This window comes from Montipora foliosa, chromosome 11 (genome assembly GCF_036669935.1).
Source record: "Montipora foliosa isolate CH-2021 chromosome 11, ASM3666993v2, whole genome shotgun sequence".
NCBI lineage: Eukaryota > Metazoa > Cnidaria > Anthozoa > Scleractinia > Acroporidae > Montipora > Montipora foliosa.
This window is the reverse complement of record NC_090879.1, coordinates 12,357,285-12,373,408: the sequence shown is the minus strand read 5'-3', so window position 1 is coordinate 12,373,408 and position 16,124 is coordinate 12,357,285. Positions and strand designations below refer to the sequence as shown.

Genomic DNA, 16,124 nt, shown 5'->3' with positions numbered 1-16,124 from the left:
GGTGGCTATAGGGCCGTTCCTTGCCCAGTGGATTTGTGGGCTGAGCGTGTTGCACGATTTTAATGTATAGTACGCTACCGGACGTTTTGAGTTTAAAGTGTAGGGTGTTCTTCTTTTTCCAGACGCTCCCCAGAGTTCCCAGATTGTACTCGCCATCAAATGTGCCTAAGTACGAATCGCGATGGTCTTCCTTGTGATTGTCCTTAGAGGCTAGCGTTTGGTACCGTTGACTCCTTGATTGGGAAGCTTAGGTCGATATTTGCTGACAACGGTAGAGGTGTGGAATGGCACTTTCTTCTAGGTGTAGGTACCTAGCGGATGTTAGGGAAGAACAGCTTCGCGCTAGGGTTACCCCTAAGCAAGCTGAACCTATCCTTGTGGGTGATTTAGCAGTAATTTCAGAGTATATTCAGAATCAGCTTAAGGTTTGCGGGGGGTCACACGCAATCTAAATTTTTGTGCTTGCCAGAGATCAGGCGCTCTTTAAAGCAATGTCTTTTGCGGGTGATCGAGCTGCCGGTTTGGTAGAAATTAAAACATCAGAAATTTTGCGTTTTCCTGATAATCCTGGGTTTCTCTTCATTCAGGTCTGGACAAAATCACTCAGCTCGGGTGATGCAAATGTTTTTGCTTTTAGACGGGGTTCTAATCTGAATGTTTGCCCTGTTTGGGGTTTAGAATTATATGTCAATGTTTGCAACCTGCTGGAGATTCGTCTCGCCCCAGGTTTCCTCTTTCATCCTGTCACCAAATCTAATGGGGTTGGATCTGCTTGTTTGGAACCTCCGGCGGTTCAAGCTAAGTTGAATTTCAATGTTTCCTTGTTAGCGCAACGGCTTACCAGCGGTCATTTTACTCTTCATGGATTCCGTTGTGGTGCCGCGGTGTCTTTAGCGCTGGAGGGTGTCAGCCTCCATGAAATTATGGATCATGTTGGTTGGAGGAGTATTAAAACGGCCTTGCATTATATTAAGTTGAGACAATTAGTGAATCCGGCAGGCGCTGCAGCTAAACTAGCCGATCTTCCATTGGAAACGGGAGGGGGAAAAAACACCTTAATAATCTGAGGGGTTTTCGTTAGGCTTTTCAGCGAGTCTAGTACTGTTCTCTGGAATGAAAAAATTTTGTTTCTTATTACATAATTGGTTATTGTCACGTTTATTGTATTATTTATCAACGGTGTTTTTTGGTGATTGGCTTGGTCAATACCATGTTGAGATTGGGTATTGGCTGGGGGAAGGCCAGAGCGTCTTTTCCCACACCTTATTTACATCTCGTGTATAACAATACCTAGGGAGGAATATTAAACTATGCAACTCAGATTTGCATTGGTAATTAACTCCCTTGGGAATGTAATAATTTAGTATATAACGGAGTGTTTTGTGCCACACCCTGTCACTCAAGTTGAGGCCGTTAACGCGGGTGGTCATGTTTTGTCCTCCCACCCTCCCTCCCTGTAGTAAGTCGGGTGGTATCATGTACCGTCATTTTCGCCTGTCTCTGGGCTCTTCCCAGGCCAGAGCGTCTTTCCCCACACCTTATTTACATCTCATGTATAACAATACCTAGGAAGGAATATTACGCGATGCAACATGCAATCAACAGGTTGCATCATTTGGCCAGGTTGCAACGTTTGGCCAGGTCCCCTAATATTTAAGGAAGGCGATGCTTCATTCAACATACCTCCCAGGAGACTCTAGTGAAGACCATAGGCACTTCAGAAAATACCATAATGCTCCTTGTTTGTCCCCCCAAATTTTGCATAAGCATTATTTCCAGTTTCTCTTGAGACTTAACAATAGTCCCAAGAGAAAACAAAAACAATGCTTATGCAAAATCTGGGGGAACAAACAAAAAGTATTATCCCAACTGGCCTATCGCATGCGTCATCAATGAATCCCCATACAACAAGCGCTGTGCTTTGTCCAAGTTAATCATCGAGATCCCAAATGCTAACTCATAGTTATCACTGAGCAAGGATGGCACAGTCGGTTAGTGCGCAGCATTGGTGCAAGAGGTCCTGAGTTCGATTCCCGGATCTCGCGTCCTTGTTTCGACTTCTTTCCTTTCCGTGTAGCTAAGTAGCTTTAAATCCCCGTAAAACGGAGCACTGATGGAGAGGGGGGAGTAAAATGAGCGCACCGTCGACCTCAGGTTTGTCAGTTGAATTACTGTTACGAGTTATCGACGTTAAATATGGTTACTTTACTTTACTTTACTTTTACTGAGAAAGAAACAAATTCAGGAAAACTAATCTTCATGAACAAACTGACAAAAAAGTGAGACAATAAATGTAACTTACGTTACATTTTCAAGTTAGGATTATTTTGTACATGTACAAGACAAAGTTTGAGCATTGATAGTAAAGTACAGTTTTCAAGGACATAACATTATTAGGACTGTATGATTAACCATTTGATGTTTAAAGCAAAGTAAATGTAAGAAAAGAGTTAAAATAATAATGAAAACAATAACAACAACAATAATAATAATAATAATAATAATAATAATAAGAAGAAGAAGAAGAAGAAGAAGAAGAAGAAGAAGAAGAAAAAGATTCAAAAGAAAGAAAAGAAGAAGAAATGACACAAATGTCTAAAGTTTGTTTAGCCGACTTTTCCTTCCAAGTTCACAAATTAATCTTATGTGCGCGTCTCAAGGCACATACAGTGCTGATAAAATGACATTTTTTTAAAACCAACAAAAATATCATGACATGAAGATAATACTCTGAGAGAAAAAATTCAATAAAGCGTTCGAAATGTATGTTGTTTGTTCACTGCTTTACTGGTTGAGGTAGCACTTGAGAGAAATACAGTATAATACTAGTGTTGTCAACTCTTTAGTGTTTTGAATCCCTAGGGGAACACTGAAAAATAGAACTTGATTTAATACTAGAGTAGTGTTAACTCTTTAATGCGACCGCAACCACTGAAAATGTCGTGAACCCATGTGAAATACGACATGAAACCAACTAAAATCCCCCTTATCAAACTTAATATTCCCATTTCACAATACAACGGTCTTAAGCAATTCTCAAAATTCTAATTAAGAAAATCTTGAACCAAATTCAAAATTCAAAATCCTAATACTCCCATCTCGTTTGAAAACAATCACTAATGATTCTAAATAAGTTTTAGAACCATTGTCGCTAACTTTCTTTCAAGCGTTTTCTGTTAATTCAGTAAAAGTTTGTTAGCATATGCTATGTTTCATTGATAAACTAATCAAACGTTATGCAAATAAAATCGAAAATCAGTATTCCAAACTTGCGTAAAGAAATGATTATCGCTTTTGATTGAAAAACAATAGGGCTACCATTGAATTATAGTTGAAGCGTGACCGACTTTAAACCCTGCAAAAAGACAGCGTTAATATTTGGTTTGGAATATTCCGAAGGTTTGACCTTATAAACCGTTGAAAATTCTATTTTCTGGTGATTTCATTGGTTATCACTTCCTACTTTCATTCAAAGGTGTACGATTACTTTATGTGCCAAACAAACGTACAGGAGAGCGATAAAAGAGTTTACATTTCTATCTTCTTTACAGAACATAAGAACATATATGTATTTTTGGAATCATACGGAGAGATTAAGTGTAATAATTAATAATTATTCGCCGAAGGCGTAGTGATTGTCGGTGAATATTCACCCGAGACGAAGTCGAGGTGAATATTCACCGATAATCACTGAACCTGAGGCGAATAATTGTTTTAGTATAAATACACAGGTGATTATTTCAAAAAAGAGAAAAAAAAAAACATTTCAACGCGAAATCATCTTCACTTACAGTGGCAAAACGACTACTGGCAGCCATTTTGTCCGTCGAGGTGATTATCGGCTGATAATCCGAGATAGCGAGCCAATGAGAGCGCGCGATTTTGTATAATCACCTGTGTATTTATACTAAAAAGTAATAGTGTTAATAAAAATATATTTGTACGAATTGTTCACAACCCAAAGGATATTAAGCTAACAAAATGGCCGGACTATTACTATGACGCTAGGAGAAGTGAAGTCAATGAAGTACTTGTCCAGTCATCTCGTCGGCAACAAATTTGAAAGTTAAATGGAATTTTCCAAAGCTAAGGGTTGATCATTGACATCATTAATTGGGTTGTTAAAATAAAGCCAGATAAAATGGTCATGTGATATTTATGACTATTATTATAATCGTTTTGCTTTAAACCTATCTTTAGTATTTTGGGTTTCCTTTCATTCCATATGCAATCTGCAATGTATAGTCCACACTGCAAGTTTTTAAACATCTCCAAGAGAGAGAGAGAGAGAGAGAGAGAGAGAGAGAGAGAGAGAGAGAGAGAGAGAGAGAGAGCTATGCGTTTATACCGTAAATAACTTCAGTTTTCGTGAGTAAGTCCTTATTTGATGAAATAAGGTGAAAATGATTCCGAAATGACGTCATAACAACAGCACTGAGATATTTTGATTAAATCACACTCGTGGTCACTCCTGAGTACGTTTGGACCCTATCGGCTTCAGTAAGTCCAGCCACAAAATATTCGAAGCACAATATATATCCAGCATCTGAGAGAAAAAAAGGTTGTGTCGGGAGACCCAGGGGAATAAAAAAATTTGCTGTTGACAAACTACGGGAAAGAATTTTATCTGCATACTGAGTAGTGCTAAAATAAGGAAAAACTGGAAACCGTAACAGACACAAAAACCGAAAAACCGGGCTAAACAATGGCCAAAACCGAAAGTCCCAACGCCCCCCTCTAGGAGTAACAAATTCCAAATTTCTTGTGCATAACACTGGATTCAGTCCAGCTCATCATGAATACAGGTTACTATAGCTTGGTTTTCGCAATACCGCTTACAATGATCGTTTTCATCCTCTTTTCCGCTTGGTATATAATGAATCGCAAGCTGCCAAATTCATCCCTCTGGCTCGCAGCATACGCCTTTCCCAATATAACTGAAAAGAAAACGGACGAAAATAGACAGACTACATGGCAAGTAAAAGATACCAATCTCGGAGAGGGAAGTGTGCGCTTCTGTCCAAGATTACGACAAATATTTCTTGGTTGTTCTTAACACTGGCTGCGTTTACATTGATAATTTTTTTTCACCTTTTACTAATCAACGTCAGCTACCATTGCGACCCAGATGAGAAAAGTAAAGATTGTTTTGAGTCCAAACGTTGGGATATAGCGCGTATGTTTTCCAATGTTCCAATCGATGATTGCTCAAGCGCCGCAATCCTGAATGGATCGGTGGAAGTCGTGTGTTACGAGATTGTATTCGATTTCAGCAAAGCGGTGGGTGCAAGCTACGGTGTTTTTAAAATATCAATTGGTGGGTTGCAGCTCTTGGCGACTTTAATACTAATGAAAAGGATACTAAATTGATTACCAAGTTAAAAATTATCACGGTGGTTGCCTTCATTGGCTTCTCCGTGGCGATTGCCGTTGTTCAATCCTCTCAGTTGCGTGTCTATCTCGTGTCCAACATGTTGGTTACCACTTTACAAGCGTCCACAATTATTGTCGCTGCATGGATATTTTTCCTTGGAAAGATCTGTTGGAAGAAATGAAGGAACGAGACCTTGAAGACGTGGAAAATCTGGTGCGAGATCCGGAAAACAGGAACATTGCTGATTGAGAGCAAACTCTGTCTGAAACGTTATGCGAGAAGCATAACCGATGTAAAAGATACGTAAAGGGATGCGAAACGATTGCATGGGAAATCTGGGTTTGGTTCTTTAAGTCTGGTATTTCGATTTCAAATCGACACAAAATCGAAGAACATGATTGGCCGTTGGTTTTTTGTTATTGAAATCTCTTTCCCCAGAAAGGAATTCCACATTACCATTCTCGCGTTTAAAACTAGTAATTAACCAACGATTTCCCCTAAACATCCTAAAATGACGTGACATAGCCCGTTTGTAATCTTTTTTTCGGAGGCTGTGGTAATAGATAGAACATAATCCGCCGCAGCATCGAAGGAAAGATGTATAACACAACTTTGTTCATTCAATAAATTTCAAACCTTATTACTTTTACGTAAACTTGACCATGTACAATAAACAAATTTCGATTATGATCATTAATTTACTTGATGTCTCCTTTGAGACGCGGATTTCCACTTAGGAGACAATGATAATCAAGATGCACAACAAACCAGACCTCGATTGTTCAAAAGGTGGATAACGCTTTCCACCAATTGAGTTGTCCAGTGGATAGTGATTTATCATTGGATAAGTTGTTGTAGTTCTCGCGAATTGTGGATAATTCTGGTTTGTGGTTTCCGGATTCCGGTTTTCGGCTTCAAGATTCCGGATTCTGGATTCGGATTCCGGATTCCGGATTCCGGCTTTTCGTCCTGTAGTATATGTTAATGGCCTCCTCGTCAAACACGGTTGAAAAGACAACTTTGCTATGAAATATGCATGTACAGTTATATCACAAAGGAACTTGTAAACCGTGAAATACGGCTGTATTATTCAGTGTAAGATGTAGTCTGCGAGTGCCGCATGTATACTCTGCAGATTGCCCTAACATGCTTGTTTCGCAATTTGGTCTAACTACATGGAATTAGGTCTGACTTCCAATTCTGTATTGATGGAGGGTTAAAGTCAAAGTTTTAAAATGGTTAGCTTTTCTGTTGAGTCATTTTTCGTTGACTGCAATGATCTTGGCAGTCGGAACTTTGAATTGAGAATGTCGTAGCAAATACTCCTTAATTTGCAAGGTTCTGAAGAACTATTGGAAGAGTGTGTTTCGCCATTTCTCATTGAGCATAGAATCGCCGAAAAAACTGGCCTGTGGTTGATCGTCGATGTTTTAAACATGTTTGCTGAGGTGGCCCAATTAGTATAGCTGATGACATGATTTCGAGTTTGCTAGAAATAAGCACAAGTAAATTTCTCAGACTAACAAAATTGCACGAGCCCGCGGGGCTAATAATACACATAAAAAAGGTGTAAAGATAGAAAAGCAAAACAAATGGAAAAGTGGCAGCACGCGCTTCAATTTCTATCTCCTCATTTGCATATGCGAGATCCCGTGAGAAAGCGTATGCGTGGTGAAGATCATGAAGGAAGATGAGAAAGTAGATCTTAGTAAGTACTCTTGGTATCCAAAAAGAAAATTGGGGGTAACCATGCATTTTTGAGAGATAATTAAATTTCAATTTTTTGAAAGAACGCCATACATTGCTTTGTATTTTAAAGCCTTTTACAAATATTAGTCATTAATTATCTTTGAAAAATGCGTGGTTACCCCCAATTTTCTTTTTGGATTTCAATAACACTTGTTAAGATCTACATTTCCTGCATTTTCACACACCGGGGCAAAAATATCTTTAATTAGTAGGCACCGTCCTTAAGTGATGCATCACATGAAATAGATCTCAGAAGGAGAACTCTGTTCAGATCAGACATGAAGACTGAATACAGAATGCTGTGCAGTGACAAAAAACCAGTTAAGGATGGCCTGTTGTTTGGTACTGAACTTGGCAAGTCAGTTAAGTATTTGTCAGAGGCTAGTAAAGTGACTTCTGAAGTAACATTGAAGCAAAAATAACCTCACAGCAGTAGTCACAGGGCGGGTCAGAAACCAGGAGACAATTCCCTTTTTTAGGCCGGGGCAGAGGCGCTATTGCCAAGCAGAGAGGCGGATATCGAAATTCACCACAGAGGAACCAACCTCCTTATCAGCCTCGACGATAGTGACAAAATCAAGAGAGAAACTTGTAAATAATGTTCAGGTGAGCGCTAACTATAGTGACTGGCCAGTGCCAGGAAAGTCTGGTGTGCAATTTGAGAGAATACTGGTCAGTAACGATACTGTGCATGCTGGTCAATTAAAGTTTTGCATATGACAATGGCAAACAACCAGGTCTGACAAAGTAATCCTGGATATTGTAAATGGTTATAAACTTGATTTTATTACAATGCCAACTCAGGCTTTCCCACCCCAACAACCAAAATTTGAAAAACATGAGGAAATGGCATTAAATACTCTCTTGGAAGAACTTATTGAGAAAGGGGTGATCGTAAAATGTTTTCATGAAGATGGAGAGTTCATATCACCAGTTTTTCTACGACCTAAGAAAAATGTAAATATCGCATGATATTTAATCTCAAAAAGTTAAACAGGCATATTACCCACAACCATTTTAAGATAGACACCCTTCAATCATGTATCAATTTAATAAATAAAAACTATTATATGGGCTCACGTGACTTGTCAGATGCATATCATTCTATTTCCATCAGTCCAGAATCGCAGAAATATTTGAAATTTAGAGTGGGGCACCAATTAAACAAATTTATTACAGTGCCCAATGGTTTGAGTCCTGCACCAAGAAACTTTACTAAACTCATGAAACCAGTGTACTCCACATTGCGAACCAGAGGCCACATTTCAAGTGGTTATCTCGATGACAGTTTCTTAATTGGTGATACCCCTGATCAATGAAAGGCGAATATAAACGATACCCGCTTCACTCCTTTTGGTGACCTGGGCTTTAATTAATGTGTCAAGGGAAAAATCAATCACCCACCCAACCCAGGTTATAGAACATCTAGGGTTTGTACTGAACTCTATTAACATACACAGAGACTCTCCCTAAGGAAAATATTGATACAATTATTAAAGTTGGAAAGTGATATTTTGGAAAGCCATCTTGTTCAATCAGAGAAGCTGCCAAATTAATTGGCACTCTCGTGTCTTGTTCTCCGGATGTAGAACATGTCCCATTGTTCTACAAACAGCTTGAACTTCAGTGAAACATTTGCTGCCCTTAAAAAACACTGAGGGTCTTTTGAAGCTCAAATGCAGTTTTCAGAGCTGTCTAAGTCAGACATAAGACGGTGGGCAACAAAAAGCTAGCAAAAGATAAAGCCAATTTCTCACGGTAATCCTGATTTTACCATCACCACTGATGCCTCATTGGAAGGATGGGGTACATGCCCGGATGGTATGGAACCCACCGGCGGCAGATGGCTTGCTGAAAAAATTGCTGAATGTGAACATATTAACTGCCTTGAACTAAAAGCCGCTAAATTAGGGCTCCTGTCCCTCTGTGAGAAAGAAGAGCATGTCCACATTCATTTACAATCAGATAATGTTACCACAGTGACCTTCATTAACAATATGGGTGGTACACATTCTACGGTATGTAACAAGGTTTCACGAGACATTTGGCTGTGGTGTATTGAAAAGAAGATTTGGCTAAGTGCTACGCACACTCCTGGAATTCAAAACATTTCAGCGCGAGCTTGGGACATCATCATGGAATCATGGAGGACAGGCACCACCAAACAGTGCGGAGTGTATTTCAATAAGTAGAAGAACTTTGTCAGAACAACACTTACAAATCCCATTTATCCTAGTAAAGCCAATGTTATTAATTTTTTGACGTACTTAATGATACTGGAAGCCGCTATTCAGCCATTAACACTGCCCGATCTGCATTATCTGCAGCAGTAGACATTGCGGATGGCCCTTACACAGTGGGTGAACACCCCCTGATAAAGCGATTTATCAAAGCAGCTTTCCAGCCCAGGCCACCACTTCCGAGATTCCAGTCAATATGGGACGTATCCAAAGATCTTGACGTCCTTAAAACTTGGAGCCCTGCAAAGACTCTGAACTTGAAATACACCTTAATTATTCCAAAATTGTCGTCATATTAGTATTCTTTTGTTTCCATGCAAATTGGCCCTTATGGCCTCGCTTTCAAACGAATATTTAACTTTGAACGAGGCAATAAGGGCCAATTTGCATGGAAACAAAAGAATACTAAAATGGCGGCCATTTTGGACTAAGTTGTACTGTTGACTCTTAAGTTAGTTATGTTGTGTATGTTGGTTACTGGCCAAAGGTGTCAATCAGTTCATTTAATGGTTTAATGGACATCCAACGGATGTCTAAAGGGAAGTGCTCATACAAGTTTCATGTTGACAAATTAGTAAAGCAGTCTAGACCAGGGAAACCACAACCAGTGGTTATTTTGCTTTCATATCCTGTTGATAAACGCTTGTGTGTATTTGTGCTCTCTCGATAAACGAGGAAGACTTTACGTTGCGCTCCAAAACAGTGCACATGTACTAATAAAGTAAAATAATGTCAACGGTGTGAACGCATGTGACCGCGTAGTCCAAATGCGGAGGCACAGAGTCGATTGCAGATTTCGCATGGAATCCTTTTGTTGGTGGGGCCGATGACGCAGCTCTGTGTCGACGCTCACGGGCTGCTGCAAGGCGTTGTCGGCGGTCTTTTTCAAAGTTGTTAGCAGCACTTCTTATTGTCACTCGCCAGCCCGATCTGTCCGCTGCAGATGTTTCCAGTTCCTTGGGATGAACACCTGCCCATTTGAGGTTGGTTTTCAAATTGTCCTTGAACATCTTCTTTGGGAGGCCCTGTTTACGGTGGCCCGACACCAATTCACCATAGAAGAGCTGGCGTGGGATCCGAGTCTCATCCATCCGGATCACGTGGCCAGTCCAACGTAGTTGTGCCTGAAGGATTTTAGCTTCAATGCTGGTAGAATTGGCTCTGTCAAGGACTTCTTGATTTGTAACCCGATCCTGCCACCGTATCCAAATAATTGATGGTAATGATCGTGTGTGGAACTGTTCCAGCTGTTTAACATGTCTGCGGTACGGAGTCCATGTTTCACAGCCGTAGAGCAGTGAAGAAATAACTAAAGCGTTGTAAACTTTGAGCTTAGTTGCAAGGCGAAGGCCTTTGTGCTGTAGGACCTTGGTGCGGAGTCTGCCAAGTTCCTGGTTTGCTTTCTGTATCCTGGTTGTGATTTCTTTATCCAAAGAGCCATCATTGGAGATGATGCTGCCCAGGTATCTAAACGACTCGACGTTCTTTAGTTGTAAGTCGTCGATAGTGATAGAAGGTTGCTGAGGAGAGCTTGCAGGCGCAGGCTGAAGGAGAACCTCGGTCTTACTGAGACTGAGTGTCAGGCCAAACATCTTTGCAGCTTCCGAGAACTTGTCATTTTGGAATAAGGTGTACTGTTGACTCTTAAGTTAGTTATGTTGTGTATGTTGGTTACTGGCCAAAGGTGTCAATCAGTTCATTTAATGGTTTAATGGACATCCAACGGATGTCTAAAGGGAAGTCCTCATACAAGTTTCATGTTGACAAATTAGTAAAGCAGTCTAGACCAGGGAAACCACAACCAGTGGTTATTTTGCTTTCATATCCTGCTGATAAACGCTTGTGTGTAATGACATACTTAAAGGAGTATTTGATAAGAACAGAACCAGTTCGTAGCGCTGAACACACCAGATTATTTCTTAGTTATAGTAAGCCACTCCAGCCAGTTTCCTAAAGTACGATTTCAAGGTGGGTCAAAACAGTCATGATGAAATCAGGTATAGACACTGCACACTTCAAGCCACACAGTACACGTGCAGCCTCTACTTCAGCTGCTTTTAGGAAAGGTGTACCTCTAGAAACTATAATGGCTGCTGCAGGATGGTCCGCAAAATGTACTTTTGCTACTTACTACAAGAATGACTATGGACAATCCATTCTGAATTGCTCTGTTTAATTTCTACTTTTAGATGCCATTTTTAAGCTACAATAAACCTATTGTTGAGTTGTACAGTAGATTGCTGTTCATTACTGTGACTTGCTATGGCCTGTGTGCTTTGAAGTCTCACGGGATCTCGAATATGCAAATGAGGAGATTAGAGGAGATGCAAATGAGGAGATGAAACAAGCCTTACTTGTAAGGTAAAGTTTGATTGGAATTCCGCCCTAAATACGTAACTCCCTACCCAGAGGGCTTATGAACATACATGGGCCACTGTCCTTAAAAGACGACCTTCACCACGCATGCGCTTTCTCACGTGATCTCTCTATGCATCAATGAGGAGATAGAATTCCAATCAAACTTCACCTTACAGGTAAGGTAAAGGCTTGTTTAATTTTTAAGTTATTCTTACTTGAATAAATTACATACTTCAACTTGCATTTATTAGGTTCTGCTTACGGCGTAGCCAGCTACGCAGAACTTTGTATGAGTGGCAGGGTATTCTCTTTCACCATACTCGATGTTATGACGTCATAGTGTGTATTTCGTTGCGCTTACGATGAAGCCCACTCTTCAAAGAGTCAATTGTTATGCAGATAACCTCGGTATAAACCCATGCAACAAAGTGTAAACGGCCTCTTGTTTCTCTGTGCAAGCATGCTTGTGAGCCCACGTCTTTGTTTTCCTTTTCCTCGAGAACGAAACATTTAACTACTACAACGTTCCCGAACGAGGTTATGTCACACGCTGGAACGCCTGCTTAAACGTGTTTTACGGCACCGTTGCACATAAGTTTCAGCTAAAAGTTTCAATGTGTAACAGCGGCTTTTTCCGTGGCTCGTCTCCGTCGCCGTTCAAAAGTCTATCTCGGGCTTTCTCAGTAATGGTGACGGTGACAGTAAAGTGGTTGATCTTCTGTTAAAAAGAAGGACGCTTTTACACACGCTTACTCTTCGAATTAAACAAAATTACAGGACGCAAAAATTAAACATGTTTAGCGAACATTTGTACTCTAGCGAAACAGCGACAGCGACAATTGTATTGCAGCGAAAAAACGACAGCGACATTTGTCTCTAGCCAAATCACAGGTAGCTCAAGCTCGATATATGTATATTTGTACTGTACTATATTATGCAAGAGTAGAAATATAAGGATTTGTATGGAGAAAATGTTTTTTCTCAAAATTCAAAAAAATATTTACAATTTAAAATAAAAAATAGCTTCCCTTTTTTCACTCTTTTTTTTTCTTTTTTTTAAATTTTATTTAATACCATACCATACTTACATCAATAACAATCCTGATACTTACACCTACAATACAACACAATTAGTATTAGTTCGCTTGCACTGCTTACAATTCTTACCAAAAAAAAAAACAACAACAACAACACCAGAAGAGGCCAGCTTACTCCTGTCAATAATTTAGGTTCTAAATTTGAAAAGACTTAAATAAAATATGCGTGGTTTATGATTTATATGCGCCTTGTTTCTTTTACCTTCATTTTCTTTTTCTTTTTCAGGGCACTAGGGTCAGGCTGTCAAGAGATTAAAAAACAACAACAGAGGCTCCCACTTTTTTAAAGCAATTGTAGTTGTATTTTTTTCCATTTCATGGATATGCTTGAAATATAGTAAGAAATCTTTTAATTTTGGACAACATTTTTGCTGTCTACATAGCCAAATATAATATTTAGCATTTAAGCAACAGAAGTTAATTTGAAGCTTATGCTTAGAACTATCTGGCCTTAGACCCAGTGCTGTATCAGGCTCTAAGGGTGGCTCTTTAGCAATGACTTGGCAAGACTGTAGCCATACCTTAAAATTAGTTTAAAAAACTTGAGTTTTTGGGCAAGCCCAAAATAAATGTGTCACTTTCTCTGTTTCTCTTTCACAGAAAGTGCATTTCTCGCTGTCAACGAGTCCAATTTTTTTCAAGAAGTTGTTTGTTGATATTCTTCTATTAAGGACTTTGAAATTGAAAGTTATAAGTTTAGTGCTGTTTGTACATTGAAAAGCCATTTGATAAGCCTCTTTCCAGTTCAGTGAAATCTTGCTTTGTCGTAAAAAAAATCTTCCTGCCACTTTTGTTGACTTTGGCTGGGTGATTCGCTTTTCCCTGATACAAGTTTCTTGTATACTAGTTTACTTGATTTTTTGCTTTTTAAGAAGTTTGACAAGAAACTTTCATGTTTAGTCCACATTCTTGTATTATGGGGTATATATCTTTGGAGTTTAATTGAAGGAATGATTCCTTCTGACCAGATTTCAAGAATTTCTTTGAAAAATGGGTCGCTTTTCCCTCTATATATTCTTTACCAAAGTTTGGGCATCGAGACCAAGCCGCCGAACGGATTCACCGAAGGGAAAGGGCCATAAAGTCGCTCCCAAGTCTTCGATCGCCTCAAAATTCCACGTAGATCACGGACGATACCTCCGCTGCCCATTCGTCTTCTTCATTTGAACCGCTTGTACACTGAGAAGGAATTAAGGGCAGCCAAACTCTGCAAACATTTGCTTCGAAAGCCATCGAATTCGGCTTTTATTCGTTGGAAGACTAAGCCTAAGACAGTTGGAAGAACGCTTAGCGACCCGCGATTGGTCAATGAGCACAGTGGTGACCAATCGTGAGTCATGGCTGTTCGCGACTTTGTTTGTGCTTTAAAGGCTTCTTTTTCCAACAAGACAACAAAACTTGCATTAGTACGTTTTGGTAAATGAAACAAGTCTTTTTGGCTTATCGTGCTCCTTTTGTGAACGGCTTTTGGAGCCACAGGTAGCCACTCCTATCACTGGTGACTTCAGTGGTGGCTTTCGACTTTTTTATTTAATCTGTATAGCTATGGCTTTTAATACCTGTTGAACGAAGCGCTGATTGCCGGAGCGAGGGGCGTAAATGGTTCGCCGAGGTGCTTTCACTGTTATCAGCGCTTTATAGCACAGGAACCTATGACTTGTAAATGAGTTTTCCCTTATTTTCCACATTCCAGCCCACAACGTCATTTTGGACAGCTCCCAAGCCGACAACGCTCTCACCTGGATTGGGAACGTTCGTGGCGATGGCGGGTATCACTGAGAAATACATGCAAAACTTTTGAAACCAGGGCCTTGTCGTCTCTTTGGGATAGTATCCACACCGAAGCTATCGAAAAGGAAACGCCCTTGAAAGGAAACCTTTTTAAAATCGGTGCCCATACCTACAAACTGTAGATATGTACACAATTATTACATCTAATCACTTTCCTTTCCAGGGTGCTTAATGCCTCGTGTTTTAATAACGCTTTTCGTTTTGGAAGCTTCTTTGTTACATTTTTTAAAGAAATAAACATTAAACTACAGATCTCTACCTTCACAAACTTATTTTGTATCTGCGTTTGGAAGACACATTTTTATTCATTTTGTAAAACAGAACATATTTATAATTTCTAATAAAGTTATGTGATAAGCAAATGGAGAGTGAGTTGTCTTATCCAACGTTAGGTGGTTTCCTTACTTACTTGACCCATAAAGGCGCTGTTACACTCGGCAATTTTTCGAGCAACTTGTCTCTCAATTTTGTTTCGACAAGAGGTTTTACACTGCAAAGCTATTCGCTTGACGGTTGTTACACTGGGCAACGTTTCCTGCAATTTTTCTGGCTTTCGATGATCTCATGAGGTTAAAGGAACATTTCACTGGCTGATGACGCAATCCGTTGCGACACAAGTTGCAGGGCAGATTTCACAGCACGCATTGCTTGAAACCTTCGTTGCTAATTTGCGTAAACCAATGCGCAAAGTAGCAATGGATTTTACTTTCCGCGAAGGGTTTTGCAATTTGTCTCGCCTTGTTTTTGGCAGTGGTAAAGTGTGCAACTTGCAACTTGTCTCGTTATTGCATGAAAAATCGCAAAATGCAACAGAGCCTTACATTAAATTAGGGTTTCAGTTTAAAACGTAAGTTAAACATTCGGTTGCTTTACATGACCCGGATATCCAGATACCATCAGTTTACCCTTGCGACGGAAATTGTTTAAATAAAAAGCCATAGTATAGGCTGCCTGTAGCCTTTTGTTCCCTTGAGGCTCAAACCTAATCTCGTACCCAGATATCACCCTGTCACTGGAAATGTGAGATCTGGTAAAGTTCGACAGTACGCCATTTTTCATTGGCTACTAAAAAAAGGTTGGAGCAATGCAATCTACGCTCCGATTGGCTTATTTCGCGGGGAACTTAGTGACGATTTGGTTTTCGCAAGCTCATGTGCTGTTTTGAATAAATGTCAGTTGTGCGGAGGAAAGTTTTGTATTTTCCGACGCCGGAAAAGCTTTACAGTTGAGGAAAATCATTTTAAAAATTTGCGACGTTTGTGTAAATGGTACCGACGAAAGCCCCACGCACCCTGCCACTCGAACAAAGTTCTGCGTAGCTTGCTACGCCGTACGCAGAAACTAATAAATTCAAGTTGAAGTATGGAATTTATTCAAAACAATATTTCTCGTTCTTAAAGCGTGACTCGCGAATTAAGTAGTGATCAATTGTGAATTTTACGGTTAGATTAACTGCACTTTTCACGAGATTGTGTGAAGAAAAGAGCACTCGTTACTGATTAAGCCTAAGCGTTC

General features: G+C 39.8%; 1 protein-coding gene and 1 pseudogene across 1 annotated transcript in view; one reads left to right on the top strand and one right to left on the bottom strand.

Annotated features, from left to right (window-relative positions):
• Window positions 1-284: 284 nt before the first annotated feature.
• The window catches only part of LOC137976679 (uncharacterized), a 45,278-nt pseudogene continuing 29,438 nt past the window's right edge, over window positions 285-16,124 (top strand).
• Window positions 14,783-16,124, bottom strand: part of LOC137976516 (tetratricopeptide repeat protein 28-like) — a 6,989-nt gene continuing 5,647 nt past the window's right edge. The window contains exon 2 of the mRNA XM_068823889.1: window positions 14,783-16,124. This exon is cut by the window's right edge and continues 1,528 nt beyond it. The gene's annotated coding sequence lies outside the window, so the exon portion shown is untranslated.